The sequence below is a fragment of the Rhamphochromis longiceps genome, linkage group LG7, assembly GCF_057381845.1.
Source record: "Rhamphochromis longiceps isolate RC_006_pf linkage group LG7, R_longiceps_female_GT1.1, whole genome shotgun sequence".
NCBI lineage: Eukaryota > Metazoa > Chordata > Actinopteri > Cichliformes > Cichlidae > Rhamphochromis > Rhamphochromis longiceps.
The window spans coordinates 7,829,332-7,844,032 of record NC_140563.1 but is presented as its reverse complement, the minus strand read 5'-3'; the positions used below and the strand labels follow the sequence as shown (position 1 = coordinate 7,844,032).

Sequence of the window (14,701 nt, the reverse complement as noted above, 5' to 3'; positions counted from 1 at the left end):
TGGTCCTCAAACATATTTGCCTCCTCCTTCAGTCTTCACTGGATCTGGTGTAGTTTGCTTACCAGCCTAGAATCGGGGTGGATGATGCCACCATCTACGTCCTGCACCGAACTCTGACCCAGCTGGAGAAGCCTGGAAGCACTGTAAGGATCTCCAGTGCTTTGAACACCATCCAGCCTGGACTTCTGAGGTAGAAGCTGGAGCTGTCCCAGTGGTTAGTGGACTACCTCACTGATAGCTCTGGTATAGCTGGCCTCATAACAGGTGAGGATGACTCAGAATACAGACTGTGTGGACTGGTGCCAGCGTGACCATCTTCTGATCAATGTGGGAAACCAAGGAGCTGGTGTAGGATTTCCGCAGGTGCAGACCCACCACACCGACACCAGTGAACATCCAGGGAACTGACATTAAGAGAGCAGACTCTTATAAGTACACGGATGTTCACCTGAAGAATAAATGGAGTCACAACACTGATGCTCTTTACAGGAAGGGTCAGAGCAGACTGCTGAGGAGATCTTTTGGAGGGGGGCGCTTCTGAAGACCTTTTTTCACTCTGTGGTGATGTCAGCCATCTTCTATGATGTTGTCTGTTGGAACAGTAGCTTATCTACAGCTGAGAGAAAGCGTTTAGAGAAGCTCATCATGAAGGCCAGCGCTGCTTTCGGATGCCCTCTCGACCCAGTGCAGGTGGAAGGAAACAGAAGAACTTTGGCAAAAATAACACCACTGTTATTTGCACAGTTTTTCCATTTTCTGTTTTTAATAATCTTTTACATTTTTAATAACTTAATAACTGCACATTATTTTTTTTATTATGCTGTAAATTGTTTTTTTTTTTTTATCTCCATGCTCCATCTGCCTGTCACTTTGCTGCGGGAACACTTGAATTTCCCCAGTTACTGACAATACGGGATATTTCTATTCTATATTTCTATTCTAATCCCACGGAGGAAGGACAGAGCAGACATGAGCACTGAAGTCACCGTTCACCTTTCACTACCAAATTATAATGAAAGTCTTCTCAGTCCTGCCAGCACTGAGCCAGAGAAGTCAGAAAGTCATGATGACATCACTCAACATAAAAATTAATGGAATATTGGAATATTCTCCACTGTATTACGTACCTGCTGAGCTGATAATAAACCAACCTTTAAACCATTGTCATGCCCCTTAGACACGTCAGTGAGGATAAATTGAAAAAAAGTGCACTTATCACAAATAATATGTGTGTGCCACCTCTGGAGTAGTAAATCAGTATTAAGTCCTGGGGTTATATATATTTTTTTTTACACATTCTCCAGTGAAGGCTGCCTGCATGTGTTTTCATCAGAGGATTCTTGTGGACGATTCTTACAACAAATACTTTTTGTTATCCTCTTGCAGTTGCAAATGTTGATCTTTTATGTTTCCTTATGTCAGCAGTGATGCATGAGTGTGGCGGTAATCTCTTTGGGAGTCTAGAGTTACATTAACAGGCAGTACGAAAAGCAGGAGGTGGTGATGGTGTCAGGGGTTACGGTGACCTGACAAACACATGAACCACCCAGTGAGGAAGTCAACAAGAGATGCTTTCCACAGCAGCGCCGCGCACCCTAGCAACAGCAGTTGCTGGCAAACATGTGTCTGACAAATGTGCCATCTGAATCAATGACAGGGCCTCAATCATCACAATATGGGGCTGCTTCACAAGTATCTCACACAAACACAGTGAAGGGAGTGGGGGAGTGGAAGGGAAGAAGAGAAATAAGATGGAGAGAATGCAGGAGGCAAGGCAGATATTGATAGTGTGTGTTGGAGTGCTTTACAAGTCAAACTTGCAGAACTGTGCAGTTCTATTGTGTTCTATTGTTGTCCTTGGGGCTAAAGTGCTAGCAAACTGCCTCAACATGGGCGTCTTATGTCATTTTTTGCCACTAAAATCTCACTTTATCCAAACTATCCTTTCTGAAGCCAAACTGGAAGTTCACTCACGCTGTACTGTTTTTTCCTCTTCTGGCTCTCTTTAGAAGAATTTTTATATAATTTGATGCCCTCTGCTGATTCATCTTTATTTGCTGCTTGATCGGCATTGTGTAACACCACCAATGTTTTCAATCAGTTCTTTTCATTCTCCACACTATTATTTAATAAATCTGTTTGCCCCAGCCTTCTGTCTGTACTCCTTCTCGTGCTCTTTTTTTGTATTTTCTCTCTCTTTCTCGCCAGCTCTGGAAAGTACATTCGCACAGTTCAACAGTGACACAAGGACCGTCTCCTCATGGCAGACCATGCTTGTGTTTTTTCAATTAAGCTAGGCTCCTGTACACCATTCATTTGGGAAACCATAATTCTCATGGCCTAGCAAAAACTAATGGAAAGTCACTTAGCTTTTCTTTTTTTTTTCTGGGAGAGGTATCGGAAAGACCCGTTCCCTGGAAGCTCGTCAGATGAGATGGAGAATAAAAACAGTAGGAATACTGTCTATGAAAATACAGGAGGTGTTGATAGGAGGTGAAGGCCTCGCAGAGGGGTTTCAGGGTGCAAGAACTCATGGGGTGAATGGGATCAGGAAGGAGGTGTGTGAAAGAATACAGATGGATGGATTTCCAAGGGAATGCAGATGAAAGTAAGAGAGTTGCAGGCCGGATCTGAAATGCCCAGCGGGGAGGAGGACAGATCCACTGAAATCACTTCAAAGCCTGGTGTCACTGGGCTGCAGATGAGTGCCTGCTGTCCTTTTTATTTACAGAGATGGGCCCCACTAGCCTTTTGCATTCAACAGCAATAAACAGTGCAAATAAATAAATATCCACATGTGGCCAAACACTCAGGTGCAGTAACACCACACCATTTAGCAGCTCATTTAAAATGACTTTATGGCTCTATATTACATTAACACTAGCCCAGAAGGGCAGTAAAAAGAGTGATATTAAGTTCATCTGACAAACAAAGCAATTTTTAAAAAACCAAAACATTCTTACAGAATAGTCACTTTCACCTTACTTTTCCAAAGTTTTTTTTTTTCTAATAATGCCTGCCACTTCATCCTGTTTCCTTCATGTGTGCCTCAGCCACAGTCTTTGCATGGCTACAACCCATTTGTCACCATTAACATAAACCTTTCACTGCTGACGCTGACTGCATTCATTTGTGCAAAGTCACAAACACACACATGCTGCATATTCAGAGGTGCAATCTCACATGAGCCAAAACACAGCTACCCACAACTGGTCATACTGTATGGGCAAACACGTGCACACACGTACACATGCATGATGAAAGTGGGAGTGACTTAACCTGGACAGGCCCCCTTACACCCCCACCTCCCAGCCCCCACCACAACAATCAACAGAGACTGACGGACAGTAAAGCAGAGCACATAGCAAGGCACGGTCAGGAGCAGCACATAAAGAAGGAAGTCTTACCTCAAGAGTAGCGCTGTGGAGCCGATGCAAGGAAAAGCTTCATGTTTGTAGCGGTCTCTTTCAGTCTTGGTATCTTTGTATCTCTCAGCTGTGGCAGACGGGAACTGAGACAGGCACAGGCAGCGCAGAGCGGAGCAGCGCTCAGCACACTTTAGAGGCAGAGAAGGCTGTGGAGCTGCGCAGACCCCGGGCCCGTTCGCTCCCACTCTGCCTTCTGAGGATGAAAAGAGAAGACTTCATTACCAGCTGAGACCACGCCTCTACCCCTCCAGCCTCTCTCCTCCCAAGCCCATTCTCTCCCTCCCCTCTGCCTTCACTACCTCCCTGCTTCCCTTCCACACTCCCAGCCAGTAGCACAGGCCCTGTCTCAGCCAAGAGAGGGGGAGCAGGCTGCCAAAGAAAACCTCCAGTCCCACCGCCTGCTAGTGCCGTGCAGTGCACGGACAGAGAAAAAGAGCAATGAGGAAGAAGATGGAGAAACAGAGATGTCATACAGCAAATCATTTGAATACACAGAGAGTTATTTGCTTAGTTTGGACCTTATGAATGAAATATAATGTCGCAAAATCAGTTCAACTTCTGCCAGTGAAACCTCAAAATGCAATAGGGAGAAATAAAGTGTGAGAGTTTGCCAGTGACTGCGTTAAATGTCTAGGAAATTAAAATGAAGAAAGAAAAGAAGGAAGACCAAAAGTAAATTTAGACCAAGTATTGGGTGTAGGACAGAAGGGCTTCGCTTTAGAAATAGTGGAAAGAGACAGGGGAAGGACATAGACAGGCAGGCAGACGGAAAGAAAAACACAGACACAGAGAGAGACATAAAATAGGTGATCAGTTTGACAGTTTCAGGGAGTGAAGGAAAAAGACCAAACACATACTTAACCAGGGGGTGTTGGAAGTTTTAATTAAGACTTACTATAAGATCACATCAAACGACTGCTGCTCAGGAAGGACTATGACTGTGTGTGTGTGTGTTAAGTTCTGGGGGTGGGCACAATGACTGTCTGTGTGTTTATAACTCTTTGCAAACTGCTTCCATATTCATCACCAAGAATAAGGATGACATTTTTTGTCCACCTTCAGAATGTCTTTTCCCCTTTTTTCATCCTCTTTGCCTTTTTTTCTCATGCCAAAGTGAACTCTCTCCCCATGAGACAGGGAAAATCAGACCTAAAAGCACTAGCTGTTTACTGTCCGTAATTATGAGGGGCTGGGTACAGTCAGCCCAGGCAAGCTCTGCACCCTGCCCCCAGTGCCACCACACACAAACCTTGCTCTGCCAAGTCTGCCAGTTTAAACTGGGCAGTGGCAGAAAAAGGGGGCTGTAAAGTGAAAGAAAAGTACACTAAAACAAATTAAGGTTAAAATTAAGGTTCAAGTCAACTGGTAATAGAGACTTCAGAAACAAAAAAACACATTATACTTTAAATCACTTCTAGTTAGGTTTCTGTGGAAGTTCAGCTGCTGCATGCCAACTTCAAGATCATAGCATGAAAGTTAAACATTGATGCTAAAATTATTATTTTTTTTTTAAAAAGACATCATCACAGGACATCTCTACATCCACCACTACTGGCAAATCTGTTGGCCTCAGTTTGATTTACCTTTGCAGAAAAAGAAGGCATTAAGTTTAAATAAGAGGACAGCGCTCTAAGATACAGTGCTAGCTCCTTGAACAGGAACAGGAAGAGGGATAAGCAAAAGAGCAGCTGGGACAAATATGAATACCGCAACAACAACAACAAAAAAGACAGCCAGAGATCTTGGAGCAGAGCAGAAGGACCAAAATGTCAGCACATGATGAGGTAAGCAGGCATTATACAGATCTCTGGCAATCTCCCATGCTAACATTAACACCTACACAGACCCTCTCAGTGGCATAATGGTGTCAAATTTACACAGGTCCACAAAACAGTACTTAAAGTTATGGGCTGCCTTCATTGTAGGCTGTGAAAACTCAGACACGAGACTGGGGATTGAGACAGCTGAAAATGGTTTGGTAGAGCAATGACAGAGAAAGAAGAGACAAAGTCATTTCTGTGTACTTCATTGCTAAGAAACACTAATCCTCCAAAACCAGTGACATGGACAGCCTTTCTGTGGTGTTTTATGTCTTTAATCGGAGGCTTTGGTGATAAAGAAAAGACTAATCCAACATCTGAAAGCTGCTGTTTGTTTACTGTCTGCAATATAATCAGGTATGGTCATTACCCTAAAGATGGTAAATTGATAAAAATAGCACAAAGTGGTCATGCGATAAGGAAAATTAGATGTGTCACGACAGGCTGCCATCAGACTTTGCAGCCAACAGAAAACAAAAAAAGCAAAAACCCATACAATAAAATGAAAGATATAGAGAAATATAAATAGAAAGAAAGAGGGAGAAAGTTAAAAAAAAAGAGAGATATGATTGATCTAAAATTGGTATTTAGGAACGTGAATACACTCAACATCCTACCTAGCCACTAGGGGCTCTACAGAGCTGTGGTGTAAATACAGTACAGTGCAGTGCGGCAAAGTTTAGCAGTAACAACAACTCTCACATTCTTCCCTCTTTTTTGTTTCAAAGAGGACAAACCTCTGTGCCCTTTGTTTTCATGACTGGTACAGCAAATTGTAAATCCCATCTCACCGATTTAAATCACTTATTAATCTAGTACAGGTCAGACATGGCCTACAACTCATTAGACTAAAAATAAACAACATAATTTCTGTTGCTTTTTACCCAATTTAAGAAGAGAGGATTGTGTAAATTAAATGAATGATAATGTTCACCTGACAGTTTAACAGGTATACTTTGCTGGACTCTCTTTTGCTTTTGGAACTGTCTCATTTCTTCAGAGATTTTGGTCTATATTAACATGATAGCATCACGTAGCTGCTGCACATTTGTCAGCTGCACATCCATGATGTGAATCTTGCGTTCCACTACATCCCAAAGGTGCTCTCTTGGATTGAGTGAGTGTGGAAACTCTGTGAGTACAGTGAACTCACTGAGATGATTTGAGCTTTGTGACATGGTGCATTATCCTGCTGGAAGCAGCCATCAGAAGATGGAAACAGTAAGGACATGGTCGCCAACGATGTTAAGTTAGACTCTGGAGTTAAAATGATTCTCAATTGGTACTAAGGAGCCCAAAAAGTGCAAAGAAAATATCCACCACACTATTGAAACGGTCAAATTGCAATGCTACCAGCGAAATTTTAAAATCAAGACTCGTCAGATCAGACAATGATAAGCCTGATCTGAAGGCTATTGTTACATCAGTTTACTGTTCCCAGCTGACAGGAGTGGCACTTGGTGTTGTCTTCTGCTGCTGTAGTCCATCTATAGCATGTATTAAGAGACTTGTAATTGTATTAAGAGCTGCTCTTTTGCATACAATGATTCTAACAAGTAATTATTTGAGTTGTTGTTCCATCCTGTTGGCTCATAGAAGTCTTGGCATCATGGGCGTAACTTTGTGCTGAACATTGGGGGGGTCAAGATCTCTGTCTAAATAAATAAATATGTTGTAAATTCCCAGATGATTAAACATGCAACTATTTTGCTGGTAATAACTGAAATGAGTAAAGAAAATCAACAGCCTATTTATGCAAGATATAATTCATAATTTTATTGGGGGGGAGGGGGGTTATATTGGCTGGGTCTGATTATTGGGGGGGTCATAACCCCCCTGGAAATTACGCCCCTGCTTGGCATTGTCCACTGACATCAGTTAGGCATTTTTGGAGATGTTTGTGCAGGAAAATCCCAGTAGATCAGCAATTCCTGAAATGTTCAGATCAGCCAATCTGGTACCAACAGCCATGCCAAATTGAACGTCACTTCAATGAGAACCGCTTTGTAAGATGAATGTATATAAAAGAGTGGAGCCTGCTCAAACCTAGCCCTGTAGTCTGTGCATATCAGACCACCAGCTGCCCACACGGGGAATTCAATTTAAACTCTCCGCTAGTACACAAATCCTCTTCCTGCCAACCGTCTGGGGTCTCTAAATGGTCCTTCTTTCTGTGTGTCACTAAAAAAAACCCCAGAGAAAACAATGCTGATGCTTATTAGAGTTTTTTAACAGTGACCACAAAAGATTCTAGCTTTCCTGACTGGAGCAACACCTGGGTCAAAAAACTAATAAAACTTTTGACCGTTTAGCAGTAATTCTGCATGCACAGATTTATTGACTGACTGTAATAAAGTTACTAAAAATAGTTCCCTAAAACTAAACATAGATTGGGGGAAAATGTGTAAATTCACCTCCCCTAAATATACAGTGTAGCTTTTCTTTTCAGCCTTTTAGAGGATAGAGTGGTTTAACCATGGCAAGATTAATGTTGAATGAGATCTTGCTCCCTGGCTGTGTGTCACTGTTTTGGTGTACTCAATTAACATGTGGTAACTTGACATCGAAGTACCTTAACAGCTAAAGAAGAGATGAACCCTTGAGTGCTTTGTATACTGTAAAAGCTAAGACAGCGTCACTGGACTCCAGCATCTCAGTGAAGTAATAGCAAGAACACTGCTTTGGTTCCAAGTTTTTAAATTATTTCTGCAACCCGATTTTGCCACAGTTGCAGTAAGGTTTTAAAGTAACTGGGTTATTCCAGGTCATGTTGGTGACACACCCAGAGGCCCAATGAAAGGCCTCCCCATCACCACCACCAACAACGCTCCTGTAACTGTCAATTAAGGGCACTGAGTGTAGGCGCTGACTACATGTGGTGAGTATATTCCATGAGTCACTGACTGTTAGACACCTGAAATGTCCTATAAAATCAATTACATTAAAACTTAACAACCAGGAAAGAAAATATTTTACAAACCCAAGACTAGTTCAATGAGTGCTTTGTAAGTTTATGTCCTGAGGCAAGAATGGGCCCCAGAAATATTAGACTGTGGGTTTCAAGTTAGACACGGTGATGATGTCTGACCAAAAGGTCTAACACATCCATTCCCATCCTCTCTCTGATTCAACTACTGGACTCTGAAGCAGCCGTACTGGGGATTCCTGGGAATTTCACACCTACAATGCCGATGAACAGTGACCGGTAGAGTCCATCACACCATGGTGTGCCATTTCTGACCGAGAGAGCCCAGCAGACAAGAGCAGATGCTCTCCCCCAGGGCAAACATGGGGCACCCCAGCCAGTGTAGACTTAGCAGTTTGGCGATGTGTACTCGCCCCATCATGTCGATCAGGAGTGATGATGTTCCCAGGAAGACAACGTCATGAGGTGCACCGCAAGTAAAAGAGGGAAAGCTGAAGAAAGTGTGTTCTTGAAAGAGCAAAGGTAGACATAATCACTATATATGAACTTAATTCTAAGTCAAATACGTCCTTGAAAGAAGCAGCACAGAATAATTTCAAATCTACTTCAAAACTTAGTTACCAGAAGATTCTGAAAATTATAATCATATTTATTTTTGACTAAAACAATTTCAATATATGTACCACATGGAAAATACTCCGCTTCTTCTTCCGCTTAATACTCAGCGGAAGAAGATGGATGGATGGAAAATACTCTGTGTACAGTACTGTGCAAAAGCCTTGTGTCACCCTTCATTTCTTGATATTTTGTTTCCAAAAAGCCAGACTTTCTGGTAATTGTTTTAAAGTGCTCTTGAGAAACAGTTAATAGTTCCCATGTCTTTTGCTTAATCTATGAAAAATGCCAAAGAAAACATAGTTTTACAGGCATAAAATAGTATTTCACACCAACAAGGTAATTCCCAAAGAGCTGTTAGCAGAAAACTTGGCATATCTTGGCATGCTGTGCAATGTGACCTTAAAAATGAGGAAACTGGCCAAGCAGAAGACAAAGAAGAAGTGGTAGGCTTAAAACTATCAACAGAAGATGAATGTATCTGAAAGTCATGTCCTTAAGAAACAGGAAAAAATCCAACAAAGGATCAGGCCCTTCAACAGATCTAACAACTATTCATTGAAGCCTCGTCAGAAATGGTCTCAGTGGAAGAGTGACTGTAAAGAAGCCATTCTTCAGGAAGGGAAACAGAGACAAAAGGCTGAGTGGCTGTATGCCAAATTACACAAAAAATGAAAATCAATGGCAACAGATTTTACAAGGATAATGAATCCAAATTTTACATTTGTAGTTTATATCACTGTCAATATGCACAGAGGAGTTCAGGAGAGAGGTACAACATTAAATGTATGTATTTATGTATCTGTCTGTAAAACAGAGTGGAGGCTTTGTCATGGTTCATTTCAGCCAGTAGTATTGGAGGTTTTGTAAAAAATGAATTTATGAATGCAAAAATATCTGTTTTTCTTGATTGATCTACCATTTAGTACCATCTGGAAAACATCTGACTGGTGATGGCTTTATTTTCTATCACAACAATGATCCCAAACACACTACCAGTTCAGTAAAAACAAACCTGGATAGAAAAACAGATAATTGAACACTCTCAATCATGGATTGGCCTCCTCAGAGCCCAGACTTCAACATTATTGAAGCAGTATGGGATCATCTTGACAGAGAACTGAAAAAAGGCTGCCGACATCAAAAGAAGAAGCAATAAAACTTGCCTGAGAGTCTTCAGGCTGTGTCGAAGAATAAAGGTGGTCCTACCAAATACTGACTTTCAAGTTTGTTAGAATTGTGCAAACTCTGTTTTGCCTTATATACTGTATTTTCATGTATTTTTGCAGATGTTTCAATAAAAGCAAAATATTCAGATTTGAAATGTGACTGAAGTCTTTGCACAGCACTGTAAGAAATGGTAAGGATTACACAACCTATACAATACACTGATTTACTTTTCTGTTTTATATGGGTAATTCAAATCCAGACGATTGCTAATAATAAGAACGACTCCGTTGGAATGGAATAGTATTTATTCAGGCTCTTATAGCCTTGACTGCTGTGGCAATTTAAACCGATATGGTGGTATGCTGTGACAATTTCAGCACTTCTCACACAGCCCATGGTATGTTTACGATAAGACCACTAAAACAGTGGGCTGACCCGCCTTGACTGCATTTCATAAATCTATAAGCATAACTGTGGGACTGTGACCGCACGTGAACTACAGTCCAGTTCCGCACAAAAACATAACTGCTTTTTTTTTTATTTGAAAAGGTCTTTTATTAATTGTAATTAAAGCAGTTTTTTTTTTTAAAAATTTCAGAACAAAACCCAAACAATTTTATGATCATGTTCACAAAGACAAACTATACTTGGACTTTCTAGAAAGAATTTATTGAACTTAATTGAAGGGCAACTGATTTAAAATGATTAAGTGATTATGTTTTAGGATAAAATGAATATAAGTGTGACCTTTTTGAGTTGCAGTGTCTTTATTTTTTATTTTTTTGACTTAGGAGTTGGGATTGAAATAGGTCGGGTGGATAGAGCGTCCATTGAATTGCACCAGAGCCACAGCATAGCAAACACAGAGATGACTGACCCTCACAAATGGGCCTTTCAATCCTTCTCCTCACTTTTGTCCCATCAATACCTTACTCTTCAGGGAGACCAAAGCCACCAACTCCAACTTTCTGCCCCTTCCAAACACAGAGTGAATGGTGTCTACTGTACCTCACACCACTCCCCTCTCTGTGGGGTAGAACACATTTTGACAGGCCTGTATTTATGGCATAGTGTAGTCGTGTTGGAATGAATCATGAAAAAAACCAAATGCATCTTGCTGGATGCTCATTTATATCAAGTGTCGGTCAGCTGTGGCGGTCTGCGTGTGTGGCCTATGTAAAGAGAATGGGGCTTGTGTGAGTGTATGTGTGAGGGAATATTAAGATAAGCCTAATGAGGACCAAGCTCTGTTTATCTGTTTGTATCTGTTAATGTGCATTATAAAGGTTGTCTCAAATGATTTTTTAATTGCCACTATAAGATGTCATAATCAGTACTCTGGTCATAAAGAAAAGCTGCAAGTCTGAGTTAAAACAATACTTAAATACTGATGGTTGTTGTAATAGTTCATCCTTCATCCAAACAAAACTCTGTTTTGTTTGACTGAAGCGTTCAGTTAATCCAGAAAGTTTTTTTTCACTTTGTGGAATAACTTAATTAGTGGCTATTTGGACATGTGACTGTTGTTGCCAATACAGACTTAAAAAAATTACTTTTACATTTACCTAGGAACACTAGCATGGAGGAAGCTTTCAATGCAAGAAAAGTGCTTACAGTTTAGAAGGCTAGAGTTTCTTCTTTTCAGTTAAAATTCCAATAACCACAACATAACCTTAAATGACAACGGGATTTACAACAATTTCCAGATAACACTGACAGATGCATAAATAATCATTTTTACAAAACTACATTATCAGTAAAAACACATTCCAGAATGATGAGCCACTGACAGACTCGTCACAATATATACTTAATAACGATCTGTCTTTGAAACACTTTGCAAGAGAAAACACTCACATAAACATACTCAAAACACTTGCATATATGACATATATCACCATAGGAATCTTTCTGGGTGCACTGTCTCAGTGGGTGTGTGGTAACAATGGGAGCTGGGGTGAGCAAAGGCAAAGTTCTCTGGTCCTTCTCCACATAAACCTTTAATATGAGGCCTCCTCAGCACCAGTCGGCCATCTAAAGGCACTGTACCCTGTAATTGACCTTAAAAATACTTTCAGTGGAGGTCGGCAGCCATGTCATTGGCCTTCGGCCCAAGCGGTGGCTGCATCTCCCCAGCCCAGAGGAGCCTGGGAAGGCCTTACAGGGTATATTTAGTGGCCCTGTCCTTTTGAGCAGAGCAGGAGATGCAGATAATGCCAGTCTGAGTATAAAACCGCTCTGCCGCCCACGAGTGGGCCTGTCACCGGAGCATTTCTCTCTCCCACGGAGTTGTGTTTCCTGAGGTCAGAGGTCACCTGTAGGCAAACCAGGTAAATATACAAACATAGGAGCTACTGATTGGAACCAATGACTTGGATGAAGAAGGGGTGTGCAAAAATCTTTGTTCTCTGTGTGGCAGGAGCAAATTTGATGAGAAAAAATAAAAATAAAGCTCTCAGATCAGCTGACAAACAGCAGCAATGGTAAATTTGAGCTATGATATATTTTGACACATCAAACTGCAATGACATGGTGTTGATTTTTTCACTAAGATGAGTGGAGGGACCTCTCAACAAAGAGACGAATAAATTTATCAACTTCATCTGAGGACAGAACTTGTCAGATGGGTTTCATAGTCCTACTGTCCATGTTCTGGTCAGCTCACATCAAATGCGGTGCTTCAGACAGTCACAACCTAGCTTCTATACCACTCCTCCATTCATCTGTTCTATTAACTGATATGTATCATAATTGTGAAAGTCTTGTACTAAAAGGCATGAATCGATGTTTTGATCTGGTCCCTCTGAATGAACCACGTCCATAAATGGTTACTGCGTCTATGAACTGTGAAAGCTGGCTTTTTTCGCTGGAGCCTCTTCCTGTACCCCTAACATGTATTTGGATTTTGAAAACAGTTTTACCACACTAACAGCAATAATTCTCATGCGTCATGCAAGCCCTGCTTTCTGTCTGAAATCACATTTCAACTTTAGTATTTTGAAGATTGTGTCAAAAACCTGTCCAAACATTCCGTCCTCAACAGATCTACAACAACACTCCTATTTCCATATCACATCTGGAGATCATAGAAAACATAATGAATAATGAGAATCTTTACAGCTTTCAAACACTTGTAATTTGATTCTGTTTAACTCTGGCTATGCATGTAGTGTAAAACATGTTTTATGTGGGAAAATATTATCATCACCGTTGGAATCAGAGCTAATGACTCTTGATGAAGACATTAATAATAACAAATGTAATTTGCTATATTCATATTTTTTTTTAATACGAAACATAGACCTAGACCTAATAACCGACGTAATAATAACTTCAGTAATAATTAATATAAGTATTACAGTTCTATTATCCATTTCAATGATATTATTCACTTTTATAATTGATCAGCTGCATCAGTTGTTCATTAAGCCGCCCCATCATGCTCATTATGTTTGTGCAGCTGTAACCAAAACGCATGTCACACACAGACAGCAACATTCCTGCTGGTTTCTATCAGAAACTGCTGTCTGGGGCATCTGCAAGGTAATTTATGATTTCTTTCACGAAAAATTATCGTTGGAGATAAATCACAGCATACTTCTGTCTTGTAAAAAAAATTTTAACAGTGAAAACTGGAGTTGGTGTAGGAGCAAAAACAGGTCGATTTTCCTCCTTTGCTGCCTCGTCTGTTGGACAGGTACACATGAAAGGAAAGTCTCTCTTGAGTATTCTTACACAGGTGAGAACAGTGGAGTGATGCAACAATATCTGTCATTTGAGGGCATCATTTCAGCCCCTTTTCACAATTCTAAACCATTCCACTAAAAACAGAGTGCTCTCTTACCACAGTGCAATTGTAGGAACAAGTGCTGCTTGACTGCCACTGGTCTTTGATGTGTCATACAGGTATCACTTGACCGTCACCCTTCCGAGGGTCCTCTCTATCTCCAATTTATGCTCGGTTATGGGTAAGAGCAGGCTAATGGCCTAGTACTCACTCCTAGTGTGTCAAAACGCAGCTTTATATCCCTCATAATGGCAGTGAGAGAGGCTGCTGGTCATTCCAACCTGGCATTGTTCCTTACCAGTAGAAACCACAAGCCTTGGTAAGCTTGAACAACACCATACTTTCATTATGTCTTTAATAGTTTTAGAATAATAGATCATGTCTCAGGACCTTCATGTCCTTACTTATAGGAATTTTGGTTTCTTAAGAATACACATTCACAAAGCCACAAAGATAGCAGGAAACAGGACAAAGAAAGAGAGAGAGAAAGAGTCTAAAAACTTCTGGATTCTCCTCCAGAGATGCTGCCCCTGAGTATAAAATCCAAGCCCAACAATAACAAAGAAACACTTTTGATCCGCTGTATAAAAGGACAGCAACAGAGCTTGACAGACCAGGGGTTCATGTGCTCACTGTGGTCATGGTGACAGATCTGTCGACCACTCCTTGCCCATCTGGGCTGCCGGTGGAAATCTGCCTACTCTCTGAGGACAGCGAGTTCAGACCGGTAATTTAGTTCAGATGAGGTAAAGCAATATTTCTAGATTAATACGAGCCATATTCCTTTAGAACTGTCCTTTCTTTCTTCTTCTCCTTCCTGCATTTTTTTTTTTTTTACATCTTACATGTCCAAAAGCGTCTGGCTGAAGATGAAAGGAAGAAGTAGAAGTGCAAAAAAAAAAAAAAAAAGACAGAGTGAAGGAAGATGAACAAGTTTTATGCGTTTTGTGAGACA

The 14,701-nt window shown here is 40.9% G+C and overlaps 1 protein-coding gene across 1 annotated transcript in view; it reads right to left on the bottom strand.

Moving 5' to 3' along the window:
- Positions 1 to 14,701, bottom strand: part of znf469 (zinc finger protein 469) — a 61,874-nt gene that overhangs the window by 37,055 nt on the left and 10,118 nt on the right. Inside the window, exon 2 of the mRNA XM_085411877.1 lies at positions 3,408 to 3,621. The gene's annotated coding sequence lies outside the window, so the exon portion shown is untranslated. The remainder of the gene's footprint in view (positions 1 to 3,407; positions 3,622 to 14,701) is intronic.